General features: G+C 37.6%; 1 protein-coding gene across 1 annotated transcript in view; it reads left to right on the top strand.

Annotated features, from left to right (window-relative positions):
- LOC101746038 (ecdysone-inducible protein E75) overlaps positions 1-23,734 on the top strand; it is a 78,163-nt gene that overhangs the window by 29,542 nt on the left and 24,887 nt on the right. The gene's annotated exons all lie outside the window — the stretch shown is intronic.

Raw genomic sequence — 23,734 nt, 5'->3', positions numbered from 1 at the left:
ACGGTTTGCAAATAAATCTCGAACCATCTTTCAATTAAAATTATCCGCATTTAATTAAATTCGCTTCTTGAGGTCCAGAGCGAGCTCTGCGAACGAGAATAATTCTGACGCGATGCAGACGTTCGATTCGCTTTGAAGGACGAGACAATTTTTTTTTTTATTGCTTAGATGGGTGGACGATCTCACAGCCCACCTGGTGTTAAGTGGATACTGAAGCCCATAGACATCTACAACGTAAATGAGATATAAGTTCTAAGATCTCAGTATATTTACAACGGCTGCCCCAACCTTCAAACCGAAACGCATTACTGCTTCACGGCAGAAATAGGCAGGGTGGTGGTACCTACCCCCGCGGACTCACAATAGGTCCTACCACCAGTAATGTTGTAGGGTCCAGCGGAGACTTGACCTTGCCTCCCAAAGTAGGTGGCGGCACTGATGCTGTGAGCCATGGGCCATGGTAACCACTTTACAGCCCTTAGCCATGAACCTGTTCACCCACTTATGCAATAACCAACCTCGGAGTGCGGCTTAGTAAACATTACCTTGCATTTTTACATACAACTAAGACTGGAACATCAGAGACCGTTAATAATGATTCTGACCTTGAAGCGTACTTGGAAGGACGCATGTAACATAGAGATGATAAAGTAGTCAGAGTCAGTCACATCAACTAATGAGCAGTCTCATATCCCAATCAACTTCGATTACCACTTAACAAAAGTGGGGAGGTAAGCACGTCTACAATTTTCTTTAAAAAACTTTTAAGGCAATAAATACACAACGAAATAATTACCAATACACGAGTATTAGGCGACTTTTAACACGTTGAACGCGATATGAAAAATTTAGTATTTTTATTCAGCCCACGGCGCTCATCTGTGAGCCTTATCTTATTAAACCATTCGGACCATGAGGATCAGCCGTGAGCTTTTTAAAATATCTAAGCTAGCCGCAAATATTGTCTACCGTGCAAATTATCGCATTTTAAAAATTTTTGAATGACAATCTCAAGTTGATAAAAATTACAGATTCCCTGATTTTGGCTTGGCCCGAATGGCATAGCATTCAAGGCTCACCGGTGGGTCGTGAGGCGTACAAGGTGTTAAATTTTAAATATGTAATTCTTCACTATACCTACTATTTGTTCTGTAAATTTAAGTGGGAAATGTACTCACATTACGATAGCCGTAGTTAATTTAACGATGTCATCTCCGTCGATCCTCTAGCGTCGGATTGAATATCGTATCCAATCCGATGCAGCTCGTGGAGTCTGTAACTGAATCATGTTCGGCTTAGTTACACGACGCAACGATCGCCAACGACTGAACTGTGGAACTCTGTTTATTTATACATCACTTATTTAACGCGAAAAAGCGATATTTACATTTCCACCCAAACACCAATAAAGCTATTTAAATGAAATATATAATTATATCTAGCCTTTAAACACCATAGATAATACACATAAACTGCGTTATGCGGATTAAAAAGTCCTATGCGTGTCTGTCGCCTCTTGAGGCTGTCAAAACCGTGTTCTTTCGCTCGGTGCTGGATGCGACTATGTCCAGATTTCTATGGGTATGCGTGCATTCAAAAAAGGACTTTTGTGGGGTCTATTAGGTCTCATAGGCACTTTAAAGAATTACAAACTTGCCTCGAAAATACGCACTGGCTGAAAATCCTTCAAAAATGGTCGCACAGTCAACTTATTAAATGAAGGTCTGAACATCTAATTCAAACGAGAAAAGACCCCGATAAAGGTAACAAAACAAGCCCCTTTTTTCAAGGCGATCCCAAATCAACAAGTTATTTTAGTATTTCTATTTTAGTATATAAATTCCCGTTAATTGGTAGATGTTTAGTTCATGCCCACAAAAACAGTAGAGGATTGGATACGAAAAATTATGGAGTAAACAGAATGTGGCATTTAATCGCTATAGGCCTATAATTTTATGGCTCAATATTTAACTGAATATGTCGTAAAATTACTATGTAATAATAGTATCTCTATGAATGTCACTTGTTTTTAAAAAAAACCCTTATCTTACAATTATGAATAATAGAGATCATAAATATGGTTGCCTTTTCACACCCAACGCTGTCGATGAAATAGATTATTCTATCAGAATATGTGCACGTGGGAATTATTGTGAAGTATTGCACCTGGATTATCCATCAAACGATCTTCTATTTTACCCATACATGTAGAAAATGTTTACCTTAATAATACGTTACAAATAGAATCGTTGATGCGGTTTACTGCAATGTTGTGGTCCATTTTTGAAAATTAATTAACCCAGTTTTTCCGATATAATACTCTAGCTTCGTGAGCGTTAATTAGTGACAGTGTAAAGTAATAATTATAATGTATTCGATACGTTTTTTACTGCACTGTACTAATGGACGAGCTCATGGCTATGAGGCTTCATAGAAGTGATTACCGAGGTCTATAGATTTCCCTAAACACGTCATTACGGATCCTCCCGATCCATTAACGGCACTTTTAGGTACCACAAGCACCACTGTGTGTGTCAAATACGTGGTAGTGTCTGTAATGTTTTTGTTATTGATTTAATGTATTTTATATGCATTTTTTCAAAAATATTATCATTCTGCACTCCTTCTCTATATTAATTTCGTACTCCTCCGTATGCGCAATTTTCGTAAAAAGGGTTTTTTTTTTTTTGGTCAGGAGGAAATCGCCGGACTTCCGCCCTTTTCTGGGGATACTGGGCGGGGTATGTCAGAGTCGAACTGACTAAAACCTCCTGTCGCTCAACAACCAACGTCCAAACCTCGCATGAGACAGAACTCATGACAAGGCAAAGGGGGGAAAGTGAAGCGTTTAGTGCGGAGCACATCTCTCCCATCACCCTCCCCCTCGGGACGCCGGACTGGCGGTCGTCGGCGCCACGACCACCAGCCCTCTCGGTCGGCAGACTGTCCGAATCCCGCCTAGATGGCTCCGGTTAGAGTGGTTACCCTACGGAATACCCCGCTGGGCCAGAACCAGCGTGGGTCGAGGATAGCCGGCCTTCCATCACCCGGATGCTCTTGCATAAAACGCGTGCAGAGCAGCTTGCACGTCGTCTTCTTAGGCCCCCCTCGCCGGTCCCCAGACCGACATGTGAGGGGGACCCGAAACACTTAGAGGGCCAGGGCTTGGGCGAGATCCGCCTCCCTGGCCCCCGCTCGACGGCGGCGGGATTGTGCGTCTCTCACGCGCCCCGCCGCCTCCTTCTGCGAGATGGTGCACTCGCAGAAGTCGAGCATCGCCTTCCACGACTCGTCGTCGCCGAGCATCGATGCCACAACACTCGGCAACGACAAGTCGGTTCCTATTTTTGCGACGAGGACACGGCGCCACCCCTCCCATGCGGGGCAGGCGACGAGCGTATTCTCTGCCGTGTCCAAGTCGCAACCACAATGGTGGCACTCTGCCGTCGGCTCGGCTGTGATCCGGTGCAGGAACTCACCGAAACAACCATGCCCAGTGAGCACCTGCGTGAGCCGGAAAGTGAGGCGTCCTCTGTCACGATTCACCCAATCCACAAGGACCGGGCGAATCGCCTCGACGGTCCTACGACCAGCCGAAGGATCAGCCAGCCGTCTGGACCATGACTCCAGCACGGACCGCCGAGATTGGACCCTCCGCGCTCTGACCACACTGGGGCTGGGATGCGCCACGCCCCGGGCACGAAGTTCAGCCCGCCACTTATAGTCAGCGGCGAGCGCCTCCGCTTCCAGAACCCTTGGCGGCGTCCCAGCCAGTACACACGCCGCCTCAAAGGAGATGGTACGATAACCACGGATGACCCTGACCGCGATGGTGCGTTGCGGCCGTTGCAGCAGCTTCGCCACCCCCACGGCCAGGGACTGGCCCCACACGGGCGCCCCGTATAGGGCCATTGATCGCACCACCCCCGTATAGACGGCGCGTCACCTGGTCAGGCCCCCCGACGTTGGGCAGAAGCCGGCTTAGCGCGCCGGCCACCCCCAACAAACGAGGGACCAGGTTCTGAAAGTGAGCACGGAAGGTCCAACGACTGTCCAGAATGAGGCCGAGGTACTTCAACTGCACCCCGACCCCGATACGGACGCCTCCAACCACGATATGGGCATCGACAGGTGGCACTCTCCGGGGCCTGTGGAACCACATGGCCTCGGATTTACTGAGCGCCACGTCGAGGCCCAATCTCCTAATTTTGCCGACGACATGCGCCACCCCAGCCGTAGCAAGACGGGCAGACTCAGCAAAACTCCCCCCCCGGGCCACGACCAACGTGTCGTCCGCGTAACAGATTACGCTCAGGCCCGGGAGGAGGGCACCTCTCAGCACCCAGTCATACCCGATATTCCACAAAAGGGGGCCGAGCACCGACCCCTGTGGAACACCGCGCACGACCGGGAACCGGTGCAGGATCCCACCGTGTCCGGTACACGTGACCGATCTGTCCTCTAAGTAGGAACCCACCAGCCGGCGAAGGTAGGGGGGCACTCTATGTCGTTCCAGCGCCCCCCCTATCACGGACCAGGGCAGGGTGTTAAACGCATTGGCGATATCAAGCGACACCGCCAAAGCCACCCCACCCCTGGAGACGGCCTCCTCCGAGAGGGCCCGCACGCGAAGGATCGCGTCTACCGTTGAGCGGCCCTCTCGGAGTAAAAAGGGGTACAAAGTTTTTGCTTCACGTATCTTATACCTTTAAACGAGCAATTCTTGTATATATATATATATATGTAAGCTTGAAGGTAGACATTATTTTGTTGAACACCAAGTAAAACGATGTCACTTTTTGATTCCTGATTTAATCAACAATATGTTATCTTAACAATTCACTTTAACACTTGTCCAACTTTAACCAGTACGTACAACAGTCACTGAATCACACAACGTAACAAGGATATAGTAAGTGCACCAGGCAAGCGCAGTCCAACGAATGTTCATTTCAAGGCACGTTCCGCCTTTTTATACTAGCCGGCGCAGCTGGCTTATGAGTCACTTCTGTTGCAGCTGTTGTTTACGAGTGGAACGACACGGCCGGCGCACCTGGCTTGTGTGAGTCACTCCTATTGCACGTGCTATGTAACATAAATATCGTTAACGCCGTCATATATATAATCTGAATCTCGGAAATGGCTCCAACGATTTTCATAAAATTTAGCATACAGGGGATTTAGGGGGTGATAAATCGATCTAGCTACGATTTATTTCCAGAAAATGTTGTTTTATTCGTGTTTTCAATAATTTAATCAACTTTATCAATAATCAACTTTATGAATCTTCCCGACATCTATTGGCGAATAATAATACTATTTTTCTTAATTGAGGGCAACTAACCGCTTTAAAGACACAACAAGATGGCGTTATCAAAAAAAAAAACGAGCAAAGGTCGGTCCTCATCTAGTTAATATATAAATAATACCCGAACGATAGGTACCTACCTATCTACAGCTACGAATCTAAAAATTTTACAAAGATGGGCAGCAAAGAAATCTAATTCATTTTCTTTAAAGTATCTACTTTATGATTTGAAAACCAAACTAACATTGTACGCGCGGCCGATGAAATATGTACAAGGCGCGGCCAAGTTATGAATATTTCAAGCTGAACATGTCAATTCTTTAGGAAGCAACATTGTTGCTCTGACATACAAATCTAAATTTCATGTTTCCCTTTTAACCTACTTTTTTAAAGACCCAATAAACAAATGGAGTTTGTGTCGCTGGCGAAGCGCACACCTGCGAATATACTGTTTTGTAAATGCTTCTACGAATCTTAGCTTGACTCAAGTGTTTATTGATGACATTATAATAGTATTTTAATTATTTATTTTAATTTTAGCAAAATAATAGTATTTTTTTACTGGTGGCAGGACCTCTTGTGAGTCCGCGCGTCGGTACCACCACCCTGCCTATTTCTGCCATGAAGCAGTAATGTGTTTTGGTTTGAAGGGTAGGGTAGCGGTTGTAACTATACTTGAGACCTTAGAACTTATATCTCAAGGTCGGTGGCGTATTTACGTTGTAGATGTATGTGGGCTCCAGTAACCACTTAACACCGGGTGGGCTGTGAGCTTGTCCACCCATCGAAGCAATGAAAAAAAATTATGTTTCAAGCCCAAAAAATCAAGTCAATGGTATAGGCATAAAAAATATTCACTTAACACGTTGTTCGTGCTTTAACTCCATAAGGCGCAACTTATAGTTTTCAAATAATCAAATGAATAAATTTTCAATGTGTAGTCGCAGTGTGCCGTGACGATAAAATGCGCATAATATATAGATAGACTAGCGACCCGCCCTCGCTTCGCTTCGGAAACTGTAATTTACTATTGACTTCTCCACTATTTAATGGATGTTATTATATATATAAACCTTCCTCTTCAATCACTCTATCTATTAAAAAAAACCGCATCAAAATCCGTTGCCTAGTTTTAAAGATTTAAGCATACATAGGGACAGAGAAAGCGACTTTGTTTTATACTATGTAGTGATTATACAGAATCGAATACTGACGAAAGTATTTTCGTGTAACCAATAGTCGTTGATTTAAAACATCATTCGTAGTTCTCATCTGTTATGAAGGACAAAAAAAGAAATTTAAATTAAAAAAAAAAAGATGTACATCCTCTCTTTCTCTTTCGTTTCCATGCGTAATAACTTCTGTTAAACACAGTCAGGAAACATGTAAAGCATTTTTTGTTTGTATAATATGTGACGTGTTCAACCCTTCCGAAGAAAGAATTTTATATGGTTGATTCTTTGAAAAATCTCTCGAAGATCGGGCAAAGTGGAGCAGTTTAAGTTGGAATTCGAACCCTGACACTAGACCGGAAAACGCTAAGAACAAGAAGAAACCCTTGAAAAATAGGAAAAATCGTCGTTAAGTATAAAATTCTTGTTAAATTTGTTTTGGCGACTGCTATTTTAATTAAAGGAACAGAAACATATGTACATAGTAATCACTAGGCCACGGTAAGCACGGTAAACACAAGGCATCGCCGGTGTATTGACTCTTGTAGGTAGGGTCGACCGCGTGTGCATCACAACACCGGCAGTGCAGAAACCAAGATTAGCTTGCACCCTTTGATTTGCAAATTCAAAGTAAACCACTAAACTACGTCATGTACTGATTGACAGTAGTGTGTATAATTTTAGTTCATACACATAGTTGAACTAATTGCATAGCCTAGACTAAGGATTCTCAAAGTGGGATTCCCAAGAGGTTTTCCAGGGGTCGCTTTCATTGCTTAGTTGGGTGGACAAACTCACGCCCTACCTGGTGTTAAGTGGTTACTGGAGTCCATGGACATCAACCGCGTCAATGCCGCCGCCCATTTGAGACATAGATTCTAAGTCTCAGCTTTTACAGTACAACGGCTGCCCCACCCTTCAAGCCGAAACGCATTACTGCTTCACGGCAGAAGTAGGCAGGTTGGTGATACCTACCCGTGCGGACTCATAAGTCGTCTTACTACCAATAACATATGTGAGTCGTCTATTATCAAAGGTGGCAATCTGTGCATTTGGACAAAAAAATGTTATTGATATGTCATGTATACAGATTGATTTGAATATAATCGTCTGCTTCAAAGAATACGGTTCGAAACCTGCATTAAATAAAGGTTAATACTTAACCTGTTATTTATCTAAGATGTCGTTCAGAAGAGTTTTGTGACTGCCAATGGAATACAAAGTCAATAATTCGTTTTTCTGATTTACCAATAATTGTCCAAAAGTCACATTGCCGGCTTTGATAATGGTCGACTCATGTTTTACAATTAACCATCATGTTCAAAACTATATTAACGTCATCGTTCTATTGTGTTTCTTTTTTTTAATTTAATAGGTAATTAAATTGTACAATTGGAAACAAATCCTGTATGACCCAAAATAATTCATGTATGCATATTCATAGAGACCTTATTTGATCGGTGCTGATTCGTGCAAACACTAGTTCGTGCATTGGATCGTATTCGCTATTTTTTTGTTTGTCTGTCGGGGATTGTACTGAGTGCTCCCATACGGACTGTTCTTTTTAGTTAGGAAAATATGTGGCTTGTGGAGTGGAATATGTGGCCCTCAACGGATGTTTGAAACCACAAAGGAAATTCATTCTTGATGATTTTTTTTGTGAGAAAAGATTCCATAACGGAGATTTGTTTAAGTAGCAGCTGGAGACAACCGATTCTCATTGCTATCGCTGAATCATTGAGTGTTTTGTCAATGAGAACTTTAGTAGATAGTTATCTGATAGAAAGGAAGTTACAATTGAGAACTATCATTGCGTCAGCCTTGGTATATCCAATATTCTTGGTATAAATAGATTAGTTTTGCGGAAAACTTCGAATACGTTATTGAGTTTTATCTACTTCTTTAGGACTCTAGTAACATAAAACCATTTATATTTGTGTTAATGATTTGTTTTCTGTTTTACTGCTTTAGAGTTGTTAGGTCTCCTCCGGAGGCGCTAAGGTAGCTTTTAGCAAGACCCTTCCCTCCTGGTTGAGGCTTTGCTCGCCCACTTATCCTGCTGAAACTGGAAAGGCCTTCGGGCTACCAGTAGTCCTTTCTTCAGTTTGCAATAGGTATTTTTTTATACGAATCTAATTCTATGTTGAGTACTTAATTATTGGAACGAAGTTCCTCATCGTGCGTTGTGAAAGGGGGCTAGACGGAAAAAATTCTTACGAAAAGTTATCACGACACTTTTTAGATCCGTCATTCTGACCAATCAACGTGTAGGCGCTTATCGCGTGACATTGCTCGTATCCGATTGGTCCGCGTAATGAGTACAGTTTCTCGAGATAGCGTTTCAACAATAGTAATTTAGTTCATAGTATTGTTTTTTTCTTCTTCATAATGCCATAATTTATTATTATAACTTAAAAAAAAAATTACAATTCCTTCACTAATTAATCGAAAGGAACTTCGTTCCATCCGGGTGTCCCTTGATACCTCTGAAGTTTTTTATATGAAAAACTATCTGACCTGGCAGACTTCGTAGTGCCTCAATCGATAAATAAAAGACCTAAGCTTTTGTATAAAATAAACATAAAACAAACAAAAGTATCTGTCCTACGTGGGACACATTAATTTTGTTTTTAATTGTTAATTTGATTTAATTCCGAGCATTTTCATATTTATCTACCGTTTAAACCTTCTCTGGACTTCCCCAAATAATTCAAGACCCAAATTAGCCATATCGGTCCAGCCGTTCTCGAGTTTTAGCGAGACTAACGAACAGCAATTCATTTTTATATATATAGATAGGTTTTATTTCGAAAATTCAAGGAATTTTTTTCATGCATTCAACGACGGTCGCAGTGAAGCTTGGTCGGGATTGTCTCGTACAGAATAAAAATCTGAAGACTCCTCAAAGCTCAGTCTATATTTGAGAATTTGGAAAATTCACTTCGGTTTACTTTATTTATATATTTTATATGTCGGAGTTCCTATACCGTAACGTATAATCGTTTTAGATATAAAAACGTAATGACAACAATGAACTATGTATTTTTTAGGAGATATTTGAACTAAATACGATACATAGTCAGATAAAACGTATAAAATCGGCACCTTTTTTGGTATCAAAATCGTTACTTGTTCTCTAATGTTTCAATGTCAATCAAAATTTAAAAAAACAGAAGTTTTTGTTTTAAAACGCTAAAATAGAGCTTCACAGTTGGCTGTGTTTGATATATCTATACAACAGTACATTACACTATGTTCCCCACAGCACATATGCTAGGAAGGATAACATCGAATGCTGTGAGATTTTCGGGAGTCGTAAACACGATTAAGCACTTTGACGTTCACATTGTCCATGTCCAGAGAAACACATGTATCTCTGTCTATCTACCAGCCCACAGACGTCCACTGCTAGACATAGGCCTCTTTCAAGAGTCGCTACAACGATACTTTGTTGCGTGACAACGCAAATCATATTGTTTGACAGCTTATGCAATTATTAGATTAGAACGAGCTCACGGCCCACCTGGTGTTAAGTGGTGCCCATAGACATCCACAGCGTAAATTCGCCACCCACCTTGAGATATATAATAATATACATATAATTATAATTTGTGCAATTACTGGTGGTAGGACCACTTATGAGTCCACGCGGATAGGTACCACCGCCCTGCCTATTTCTGCCGTGAAGTAGTAATGTGTTTCGGTTTGAAGGATGGAGCAGCCGTTGTAACTATACTGAGACTTTAGAACTTGTATCTCAAGGTGGGTGGCGCGTCGATGTTGTAGATGTCTATGGGCTCCAGTAACCACTTAACACCAGGTGGGCTGTTAGCTCGTCCACCCATCTAAGCAATAAAAAAAAATGCGACCTAATTCCTATGTACGTGCCAAAAAATTTCTTTATTCGCAGATCTAAACGGTACATCATTACATACACATTGATAAAAAGGTTTCCAATATGAGGTTGTCAAACCCAACATCCTGTGTTGGCGAGCTTTTTTCATATTCACGGTTTCTGCATTCGCGGCATATTTACGGAAAAAATACCCCGCAAACAAGCTTTTACTGTATTAAAACTTTAATACAACTGTAACTGTACTTACTGTAATAAAAAAAAAAAAACATGTCCTCAGCCTATTTATTTTTGTTAGGGAAAGCAGAACGGACGTCGAAAGAAAAGCTCTCTGAATCCTGATTTCAAAATTGTTTCAATACAGTGTTTTGCAATTTCATTTTTATTTCTAAGAATCCTTTTTAACTTTTCAAGCGCCTAAATACACGTACCGAATTGTTTTCTTAGAAGAAAACCCGTAGAACTGCATTTTGTTTGACTTTATACCGTATATTTAAAATTCCCGTAACCGAAACAGAGCATACCTCTACCTAAATCTTTTCTTATTACTTAGACGGTTGGACGAGCTCACAGCCCACCTGGTGTTAAGTGGTTACTGGAGTCCATAGACATCTACAACGTAAATGCGCCACACACCTTGAGATATAAGTTCTAAGGTCTCAGTATAGTTACAACGGCTGCCCCACCCTTCAAAACGAAACGCATTACTGCTTCACGGCAGAAACAGGAGGGGCGGTGGTACCTACCCGTGCGGACTCACAAGAGGTCCTACCACCAGTAATTACGCAAACTATAACTTTGCGAGTTTAATTTTTATTACACGATGCTATTCCTTCACCGTGGAAGTCACTCGTGAACATTTGTTAAGTACGATATTTCATTAGAAAAATTGGTACCCACCTGCGGGATTCGAACACCAGTGCATCGCTTGATACGAATGCACCGGACGTCTGATCCTTTAGGCCACGACGATTTCAAAATTATAATCAATTATAAACAACTGATTATTGCAATTACAATACAATTTATTATCAGACATCCCTTTTGTGCCCATAAATGGCATACATCGCTCTTAAGAGACCGAAAAACGTTTGATTCCAATAACATTAACAAACAACACTATAGGATTTTAAACTGAAATAAAATAGATATCCCCGAAAAAATAAAATCAATTATCATCAACAAAAATATTGAAAATTCACGCTTTTCGTGCCATCTACTAATATTATAAAGAGGAAAGATTTGTTTGTTTATTTGTATTGAATAGGCTCCGAAATTACCGAACCGATTTGAAAAATTCTTTCACTGTTTGGAAGCTACACTATTCCCGAGTGACAGGCTATAATCTTTTTGAAAAAAAAAGATAGGGATCCTTACTAAACCTCCAATAGTGTAACTCAAGGTGTAAAAAAATTACCTAAAATAATCTTTACGTCGCGTGCCCTGCGAAAACTATTGATGATAGAAAAGAATAATGTACTACGACTTTGTAGAACATATTATTATTTACAAAAAGTGCCGCGACAGCATATATCTATCTAGTTATGCCGCAATAAGTGTTCTTTTATTTAAAAAAATAAAACGACGTCAAATATCGTTTAAATTTTTGTTAAATACCCGAGCGGAGCCGGAGCAGGCCACTTGTTTATAAATATATCTTTCAGCGTCGAACAATGACTTTTTATTCGATTCCCCTTTGACATTCGGTATTACGTACGTCAAACGACTCTTTTCCTCAACATCAACCTTGTACTAAATACATTTTGCTTGATAAAGATATTTCGTATAGGTCGAATTATAATTGTACCTCACAATTTGAATAGAGAAAGTGAGGTAGGTCTGTTGACTACAGCAAAATTATAACCATACTAATCACGGAGACCTCAAATGGAGACAACTATGTTTAGGGTCTCAACATAAATTTTCGAAAAAAAAGGACTAAAAATTGTATGCGATCGATTATTTTCTTGTTCGAAAAGCAAATCTAAACAGACTTTAGATATTAGTTAGTATCGAGAAACTAGCTTGCAATAGACTCATAGTCCAGACGTAAACATGTAAAAAAAATAGTGATACCCCTTATATCATATTATCATAAATTAGAGCAGATAAGCAACAGTAATTTCACTAGGACGCTTCGACTGCACTTTTACGTGTTAAGTTCGATAAAAATACTTATTCTGACAACAGTCAATTGAAATCCACCTAAACCAATAAAGACTTTGAGTAACAGCTAATACACTAAGAACTCAATTACACATTGATGTGGTCTAACTTACAAGCTCTCTGTTTGATTGGTGCTGTATCGATTTTACTTTGTTCCATTTTAAATAACTAGCAAACTGGAACACACCTCGTATAGGTGCATTATTGATACGAACTATACAATTTTGTTATAGTAAACAGTATTTTTTTTACACAAAATTAATGTTAAAGTTTCAAAGAAATTTCGTACCGCTCTGCAATAAATTATTTCTGATTTCAGTCATTCTTTTTTCCCTACCTATTTGCTGGTAGCTTAAGGGCGTCCGGACGGAGGTCATTCTTTGAGCTAATTAGTTCAGTGATCTAAATGAAACCTAGATATATTGACACTTCGGCGGCTATGTGTTCGTGACGGAGTAGAAACGATGCACTCGTGCCGGCTGATGCGTCATGCACGGACTTCATTTATCTAATACATTTAATTAGGTAGGTTTATTTTAATTCACTTTAATCACACAACTATTTTAGATTATATTAAGAATTGTCAACTTTTTATAGCTTTTAAGCGCGTGTGCTATCTGACGGCACACCTGGTGTTAAACGGTTACCAGAGCCAATAGACACCTACAACGTAAATACCGCCATACTGGTGGTAGGACCTCTTGTGAGTCCGCACGGGTAGGTACCACCGTCTTGCCTATTTCTACCGTGAAGCAGTAATGCGTTTCGGTTTGAAGGGTGGGGCAGCCGTTGTAACTATACTTGAGACCTTAGAACTTATATCTCAAGGTGGGTGGCGCATTTACGTTGTAGATGTAAATGGGCTCCAGTAACCACTTAACACCAGGTGGGTTGTGAGCTCGTCCACCCATCTAAGCAATAAAAAAAAAGACCCCTTCAGACATGAATTCTAAGTCACATTTCTATCCGTCGAACTGGAACGCAATACTGCTTCGCGGCAAAAATAGGCAGAGTGGTGGTACCTACCCGTGCGGACTAAAAAAAGTACCACCTACCACCAGTAATTATGCTGATTATATATTTTGTGGTTTCGATTTTTACGATGCTATTCTTTCATCGTGGAAGTCGTTCGTGAAGATAAGTTAAGTACATATCTCATTACAAAAATTTGTACCTGCTTGCGGGATTCGAACACCGACATAGTCGCATCGCTCGATGTGAATGCACATGGCGTCTTATCCTTTAGGGTACGGTGACTTAAATAGTGTATATTCCTCTATCTTAAGTCTTATGTCTGTGGGCGTTGAATAAATGCCTTTCCTTCTTGTAGCTGGAATACATGACACGAATACCACGAATAAAAATATACATATTTCAATAATACGCCGTCTGCGGTATTGTTAATTTTATCTGCCTACCTCCTAAATTTTGTACATTTTTATAACTTCCACCCATGAAGGGTAGCTGTAAGCAGAACTGTCTTTAATTGACTATAAGTTGAAAATGGATCCAGCAGTAAACTTTGCGTTGTACTCAAAAGTCCACCAAAATAGCCCCAGCCTAGCAAGTGGTATGATATGAATGTGGCAGTTGTAAACGGAAGTCTATTGGCTGAAATTATTTATCTAATTATTTTGGCGCTATCTTTAAAGTAACATCTCTGGTACGGCGTCGATGCTTTAATTGCTCGCTTTCTTCATACGCAGAGTGTGCCTCTTACCTCTAGCCTCCATGCTTCCACCTCTCTGATTACAAAAAGAAAATAGTTATTGCAGCTTACTTACTCTCTGGCTGAGATGTCTAACTTACAGAAGAGATAAAAAAAATTAAACCCAAACCTATTGTGTATTTGTGAGTTATTATTAATGAAATATTCAATTTTAAGGGTTTTTTTTCTGTATTTAGTTATAATCACCAACACTTAATTTGGAGAGATATATGACAAAGGGAAGATCTTCCACCGAGCGGGTGATATTGCTCGGTAGACCGACGGTTCGAATGTTGTTATTCGGAACTTGTATATATGCGCTTTATCTTGAAAATGTCGTAAGCGAGATTCAGGCATCTGTCAATTATTTTGCGTTGTATGATGGCTACCCGCCACACTTAATGTAAATTTTAAGGTAAAGTAATATGTAAAAGTTAAAAATAATTAGCGTAGGTATAAATTATATATTTTTTCAAAAAAAGAGTACGATTTTATTGCCTTAATTATTAATCAAAATGTAAGGAATAAATTTTAGGAATTATTGAATAAATCGAGTTCCCAATATTATATTCTGAGCGTTACTTTAAAAGTAGAAATATCTCGCCAAAATCTACCCATAACCAACTTTTACTGTTAAATATGCACATTAAAAAAATACATTATTAATGAAAATATTGAAATTAAAAGATGAGAAAGTTAAAAAACAATTTAGGTATACACGTAATTTTCATTTTTAAGAGAAAATTTAGAAAACAATGTGTGGAATAATTTTTTTCCGAACAATTTTTGTATAATATAGCTCTTCGGCCTTGTAGAGATGGAAATTAAAAATATTTCATTTCTTATAATTAATAACAATGACCGACAATGTAATGTAATGATTAAACAGTAGTGCTGTTTTTCACACACGATACAACAGCTTTTGTCACGTAAATAAAGATAATAATTTGTTGTTGCACTACATACTGGGGCTTTAAACTAGGTCACAACACATAACGGAGGATCTGATTATTGGCTTGTCTAACCTGATCAAATATGGAGACCCTAACGAAGTTGTGTGAGCATCGAAAACTTAGATATTCTAAATTCTATGCCTCCGTTATCTATATATTAATACGTGAAGAAAAAACTTTGTATCCCTTTTTACGAAAATTGCGCAGACGGAGGAGTATGAAATTTTCCACACTTATAGAGAATATAGAGGAGAAGAAGTGCACAATACTAATATTTTTTTTAAATAATCCATAAAAGATACATTAAATCAATAAAGAAAACATTACACACACTACATACCATGTATTTGACGCACACACGCATGCATACTATTTATTGTCAAACTTTTGTTCTTGACGTCTGTGGTCAAATTGAGAATAGATTAAATATTGTTTGTCTTTGTTAATATTTTTTATAGTGTAGTCTTGGCGAAATTTGTGTAAAATACAGTCATAATAGTGTACAAACTTACAATTCCAATTAATTATAGTCGAATTTCGACTACTGCGGGACCTCTAGTTACTCGAAAAATATATAAAATAGTAGATATAAAAAGTAGATCAGTAATCGTTTCAAAGACTAATCGCTGTTAGGATACTCTCTGTTCCACTTACTGGCATCTCTCTCTTCCCGGCTATTTATGCCACATGGTGGTGGGGTCAGTTTTCCTTACATTACTCCTCCATTTTGCTCTGTCTTAGACATCCTCGTCAGCAGCATTGCATTCCCTTTTGCCCTTCAGCACTACATCCTTCCACATTGTCTTGGGTCTACCTTCTACTTACAGGCATGAGAAAGAAAAACTATTTTGTTTTTTTTACAAACAGTTACCTCGCTGTTCATCCAATCACCTGTTCGATAAGCAACAGAACTCCGAATAACAAAATAAGCTTCAAAATACCGTAGATAAAAGATTTTTTAATGAAAATTATCACGTATGCTATTTTCGTTTCAAACGTTCATAAAGATAACTTTAATTTCAAAATAAATAAATAAATATTTATTAACAATCACGCCACGTTAACTGGTCCCGTGATAAGTTCGTAAAGAACTTGTGTTACAGGTACCAGATAACGGAAATAAATGTAAGATTTTTATTATACACACATATATATATATAAGTGGGAAGATCGATACTTTTTGGTTAATTAACACTGGCACACTAGTTTTATTTTAAAAGAAGAAAATATAAATGACAGATATAAGTTGGACATAACGATGTTACGAAGGTGTATGTAGTATTTTTTTGAAAGAATAAAAGATTTTGTTGTTAAACTAAATATCCACTAGATTTCGCCATACCATCCCACATCTTTTTGGGGGCTCGTCCGGGATGGATACCGTTCAGGATGTTGTTGGGTGATAAATCACAGTGGATTGATGAATTTTTACAGAGATAAGTTGACTGCTATAGTGCATTTTCGTTGTGCATCCAAGACTTGGAGACGTGTAAAAATAACGATTTTATGATGAAGTATTATTGATGAAGTTTTGTGTAACATTATTTTATGCAGACTTATTATGAAGATTACATAAGATTATTTACTGAAGATTACCTACTTAAGAAGAAGACTAATTTTGAAAATTGTTATTAACGACTACTACGACTATTTCTTTACGAGTTCAACGAGACTATTATCTTTTTTTTTGCATAAAAATCCTAAAGTAAAAAATGCCTCCTAAGAAGAATAATGATAATGACGAAAGAGAAGACGTCGAGGTGCACATCTCGTTTCGTGATTTGGAGCAGTCCATGACACCTTTCACCGGAGATGATACTTACCCGATTTCGGAGTTTTTTGATGAATTTGAAGATGTTGCTGATTTGATGAAGTGGACTAAAGTGGAAAAATTGATCTATGCAAAGAAACTTTTGGGTGGAACAGCAAAGCTATTTTTAAGATCTATTGGTAGAGTTAAAGACTATCCTACTTTGAAGGAAGCCCTTATTGAAGAATTTGGCCCTAAGTTTAATAGTGCTAAGATTCACAAGAACCTTATTTCACGAAAGATAAAAAATGGTGAAACGTTACAACAATATTTTTTAGTTATGAAAGAAATAGCACTGCATGGAAGAGTAGATGATGCTGCTTTAATGGAATACGTTATAGATGGTATCAATGATCCTGAATCTAACAAAGCAATTTTATATGGAGCTACAGATTTGAAAGATTTTCGAAAGAAGCTAGACATTTACAGTGATTTTCGAAAGAAGCTGGACGTTTACAGTGATATTCGGAAGAAAATGAGTACACTATCATATCACCAGGCAGTTCCGCAAGTAAATGCAGATGCAGGGACATCGCCATCAAGAAAACCGCACTTTAAAAGATGTTACAACTGTGGTGATTTAGACCATCAATCCCCCGGCTGTACAAAGGGCATTAAATGCTTTAAGTGTAATGAATTCGGCCACAAGGGCAACGAATGTAAGAGTGATGCTAAAAAGTCTTTAATTATTCAGAAGAAAAACGAAGAAGAAAAAATCCCTTACAAGAAAGTGTTATTGAATGGAACAGAGATGGTGGCTTTTATCGATACAGGTAGTGACGCGAATCTTATTATACAATCAGAATTTGAAAAAATTGAGAATAATGTCCAACATTATGACAAGAATTCAGAAGTTCGTCTTACAGGCATTGCTAACAAAGAAGTACTTATCAAAGGTGTTTTTACTACTCAGCTACAGATTGATGATGCTGTTACGGATATCAAATTTTACATTGTGGAAGATGATATAATACCTGTAAAGCTGATCATTGGCAACCCCATACTGCGTGAATTCGAAGTTAAGTTTACAAGAAATGGTATTGTAATGGAGAAGATTCCACTTTGTGCTATTGTTGTTGAGAAGGACGAGGTCAAAGAAGATTACAAGAAGTTAGAGAAAGAAGATTATAAGAAGTTAGAGAAAGAAGACTGCAAGAAGTTGGTTAAAGTACCTTACCAGAATCATTTGACACAAAATAAAATACTGTACAAAGAGAAGAATGGAAGTAGTTTTATCGCTGTACCAAAGAAGATGGATAAAGAAATTAGAAGACAGAATTATAGGAGAGGACGACTAAAAGTTGAAGATTGAGAATAGAGGAGGTCCGATACATACGACTAGTCTAATTTTATTAAACTATGGACTGATTCGTCTGAGGCAGACGAATAGGTAGGAATGGCCGAGTGGGAAGATCGATACTTTTTGGTTAATTAACACTGGCACACTAGTTTTATTTTAAAAGAAGAAAATATAAATGACAGATATAAGTTGGACATAACGATGTTACGAAGGTGTATGTAGTATTTTTTTGAAAGAATAAAAGATTTTGTTGTTAAACTAAATATCCACTAGATTTCGCCATACCATCCCACATATATATATATATAATATACATCCATAACCCTGGAAAATACATTTATATTTATCATACAAATATCTTCCCTTGGCGGGATTCGAACCCGCAATCCCCTTGTGTAGTGACCATGTCACTTACCACTACACCAAACGGCTGTTTGTTTAGATTGGAAAATAGATTGTTTGTACGAATTCCGATATTGTATTGTTGGTTGAAAACTAAATTATCCAGATTGTCATTTAACAAACAATAAGGGTGAACGAAAATATAAGTATTACCCAAAACTTTAACGGACGCCTTGGGTTAGTCCCACATCTTATTATAATATTCAAGGTTCGTTCATTTGTGAAGGAATTACAATTTGAAGTCTCTTTATATGCATATTTTCATTTATAAATATTGTATGATGTACGTTATACAAATATATTACATACATTGTATACATATTCAAATTATGTTGTACGTTAGATCAGTTATACATATATATTATATATTTTAATGAAAGAATATTTTTTCTCGGAATATAATTAAGATATAAATAATATTATAATATTGTTATAATATTGTATTATATAAAATAATATTGTTTCTAATACACTTAAATAAATAAAAACATTTGAAACAAAAACACAGCATAGCAGTCGACAGTTTAAAAGTTTGAAAAGTAATTAATCCCAAATGATGTCGACACGTTTCAAATTCTAAAGAAGAAATCGTTGGATAAATATGAAAAGCTTGTCATTTATGTATGTAGGTACTCCCACGATGAGCGCATCGTGTCTCTCATAGGAAACGATAAAGGCAGATCTAGAAACAAACCACTTAGTCTGTATTAAAAATAAAATAGTCACAACGTTGTTAAGGTGGGAAAATCAAAATGAACCAATGAAGTTTTCCAATAAAATTTCTTCAAAGTGAAATAGACAGTGCAGCTTTGTACTTAAAGCGCACAGTCGCCTGCACGGATGAAGCTGCGTGGAATGCTATGAAAATTCGCGGTGTATTTCAGTGCATTCAGACGCGCTGCAGGCTCAGTCGAGTCCTGACTTCGGTCGACACTAACGGCTCCCTGTTCTCCCGGACTCGATCTCAGTAGCCAGTAGATATTATAAGTTGACACAGTTCGTTTTACTTAGGATTTTTAAGTTCTGGTTCAAGGCCGCGTTTCCCGGAGGGCAAGTAAGTGAGCAGGTAGGTGAATTAAACAAAACAAATGCACCCGTGCCCAATTTTAAATTCAGAATAAGTGTTTTTTTGTTTTCCCTCTTCAATTATTTTGTAGGTCTGATTCACACTTTTTTAAATTTTACGTCAACACCTTAGAATCAGTTTATAATAAATAAATAAATAAAACTTGAATCATGTTACCGACTTTTAAAAATTTTAACTGACATGCACAAGAAATTGAAAACATCAATAATTTCGTAACTCAAATTTCAAAACTAGTCAATCTTAAATTTTATTTGAATTATGCAATAGGGTAATTTTTGTAATGTTAGGGTACATTTTGTTGTCTATTAAATTTAAATATTTTGAAATGTTTTTTTTTAATTATTTAATATATTTCTTAATAATTTCCGTCCAAGCTATCGTATCTGAATATCGAGTGAAAGTGAATGTTGTTTTACTCTATTTGGTTTAAGTATTTTAGTATCTCCGGTCCCAACAAAATTTTTCCAAGTTGACGACAACGTGCCACCGTTGCGTCTTAAGGGAAGGAAGTTAAGGAAAAACATCACTTCATCTATGAAGTAACGCTGTTGAGCTTACATAATAATATCTTATTACTTTTTCTGCAACATTTCCGATTATTTTATTTTCACCCTTATTACTAAAACAATTATTTCTTAACAATCTGTTCAAATATGTACAAATAGATAAATAAAAATTTTCATTAAATAAATTAGTGACGATAGAATTTACAATAAAAGTTCTTTCACTGAAAATAAAAGCTTAAAAAGCGATCGATATCTGGAATTAGAAATTTTGCAATTAAAACTTTATTTCGGAGAGGGAATAAAAAAAAAACTAAAAGAACTCAACCAGCGAGAAAAAAAACTAAGTGGCAATGAGAAAACATTCCTAACGGCCCTCGTATTTCCACACACTTTTCATTCTCGCATCCAGACGTCTAATTAGTACGAAGTCGGGCTTCACTTCTATTGAAACTGTGCTGTACAAAAACAAACAAAATCGCAGCTGCCACGCGTTGGAGAAACGAAGACTACGACTATAGGATTTTTTTTAAAGCACGAGATTCGAGTGATTAACATTACAGTTACAGCCCGGGTGCATATCGTGCCGCGTGTCCTTCCGGGAGGGCACCGTATTACTGCCTTACACAAACTTTAGAACAGGATAAACGATATGATTCCGGTACATTGTGGGATCTTATACAAACCATACGCATAGCGCGACTCTTAATCTGCGTTTGGAGACTTACAACCAGGCGTTATTGTTTTTCATATTCAAAAAGGGATTTTAAAATATCATCTACACACTTATTGTTCTATAAATAAGTTAATGAGTGAGTGAGTGTGAATTCAATTATTACGCAATTCACAAGGTCACAGAGCACTAAGTTATGTTTACTGCCTTATTATACGGTTCACGTTTAATGCTTGAAGACACACAACTTAATCCTATAATTAAATTTCGATTTTTGAAAAAATAAATAACAGAATTAGAAAAATAATATTGAATTACTTTTCCCAAATTTCAAATATAGAATTCAAATTCATACGGTACGAAGATAATTTAATAAGATTCCCCTGTTGTTTCCAGGTTATAATAATCTACTAAAATAAGCTTTTCAAGTTTGAATACCATCTATCTATTCATAATGTATAGTATAGAGCCCGTTGAAGTCTTTTGTTTCAAATGATTATATTTAAAATACATATTTTTCGGTATCACGCACTTAAATGATAAAAGTTTGCTCTTGTTTTCATATTTAATATATCCTCTTGTAATATTGTGATTAAAAAGTACATTAGGAAGATATTAAATTTATTTATTAACTTAATTAAAGGCTTCTACAAAAAAAAAAAGGTTTTGTCTAAGGTTTTTGGCAGTCGAATACATATATTTATTTAAACATAAACAAAAGAAGCTTCAAGGCTCCAGTTCATTTTCTGGAACGTCTAATAACGTTAAGTGATTCAAATGAAAACCACAAAAAAATATTGACAAAATAACTGTTGTATGCAGTAGAACTGAATACATCAAAACGGAGCCTTCTAAATAGAGAACAATAAAAAAAAAATTATAATTAAGAGAAGTCCCACGAAATACAATTATAACCGATCTATGAAAAAATTATAACAAAAATACATAAAAAATCTGATTTAACTAGTAAATCTCGCCCGGGCGAATGAACAACCATATTTCTTGATTAGGTTCGCCGATACACGCACACGTTCATTTTACTAAACTGCATAATAATACATCTGCGAAAAAGTGACAATAGCAACTATATCTATTTAGCATCGGAAAAACGACTCAATAATACAACGTCAACATAAAAAAAAAAAACAAAAAAATATATATTTTTATACAAAAGATAAAATATTAAGGCACATCCAGAGTTAATGGAACACGATCGATGGCCCTTTGTTATACGATATTCCGTGGGCGAGTTCGAAAATAAACACATGAACATCAACAGGTAAAAATATTTATATTAACATAATTTTAGTTGATACAAGTCTTGGGCGACGTAGAATTGGGTCACAAAAACCGACAGCGAAACGAACGAATACGAATATTGTGGTGGTTAAAGAAAATTGAATCGTACGTGGTGAAACAGATCTCTTAATGAGCGTGCACAGCTCTCATATTAATCAAGGTTGTTAGTTCATCACTTTACCAAGCCGCACTATATATGAGTCGTCTATTATCAAAGGTGGCAATCTGTGCATTTGGACAAAAAAAATTTATTGATATGTCAATACAGATTGATTTGAATATAATCGTCTCCTTCAAAGAATACGGTTCAAAACCTGCCTTAAATAAAGGTTAATAGTTAACCTGTTATTTATCTAAGATGTCGTTCCGAAGAGTTTTGTGACTGCCAATGGAATACAAAGTCAATAATTCGTTTTTCTGATTTACCAATCATTGTCCAAAAGTCAGATTGCCGGCTTTGATAATAGTCGACTCATATGAAGTTTTCGTTATTTTTATGAGAACTAACTGTCATTCTTTGTGTTTAGTGCGAGTTCTTAACGTTCACGATAGTGTAAAAGTTAACACAAATTTGTATGCAGTTGGAACAGCGCCCCTAGCGACAAACTTAGGCAAACGTTCCAACTCCATACAAATATGAGTTAACTTTTACGCTAACGAGAACGTTAAAAAACTCGCACTAAGCACACTGAATCCTAGACTCCGAGACCGACTGAATGTTAACGGCTGTCAAACTTTCATAAATAACACTTGATTATTTCAAATGTAATTTTAATTACTTTCATTAAATTGTAAAGTATTTTTTCCAAATAGTGCTCATTCCGATCTATGTTTCAACCAACAGTTACAAAGAACATTAAATTTAAACACAAATTACCTACTTCATTACAAGTTTTTTTATTTTCTCTCACTCTTAGTTTTAATGGAAAACTTGTCAACACATTTTAACAACAAGATTTTGGTTTATGAAGATCAAAATATTAACTTTAGTTAGGAAATTAACGCTCTTTGAAATATTAATTTTCTTTTTATTCTATCGTAGAAATCTAGTTTCTTCGTAGCATAATTATGGCTACGTCGTAGCGGATCGTAGTCAATCGGTGTTGTATAATATATACATGAACAATTTAATCAAGGTTTTTTTTGTGTGTGCCAATCTGCTATCAGCCCTGGACTATGAGCAGATGCGTTGCGTGTGCCATCGCGTCCAAGAGGCTTCTCACCAGGAGACTCCTCATCAATCACCAACTCCCTGTATATCATGACGTTTCAATCGTTTGATGTTTTGTCAACGCTAGGGTAGGTTACGCTAGCTAGGGTATTTTGATGGTTTTTCAGCAGAGCTCTGTACTTAGTCCCTGTTAACCTTATCTCTTCCTTAACAGTTCTCATGTTCATGGCTTCATGGATCTCAGTGTTCGTCAGAAACCATGGTAGGTTTGCTATGGTTGTTAAGATGCCATTCTGCATTCTTTGCATGATATTTAAGCTGGAGTCGCA

The sequence above is a fragment of the Bombyx mori genome, chromosome 1 (genome assembly GCF_030269925.1).
Source record: "Bombyx mori chromosome 1, ASM3026992v2".
Classification (NCBI taxonomy): Eukaryota; Metazoa; Arthropoda; class Insecta; order Lepidoptera; family Bombycidae; genus Bombyx; species Bombyx mori.
Note: the sequence above shows the minus strand (reverse complement) of the source record. Positions and strands in the feature narration are given on the sequence as shown.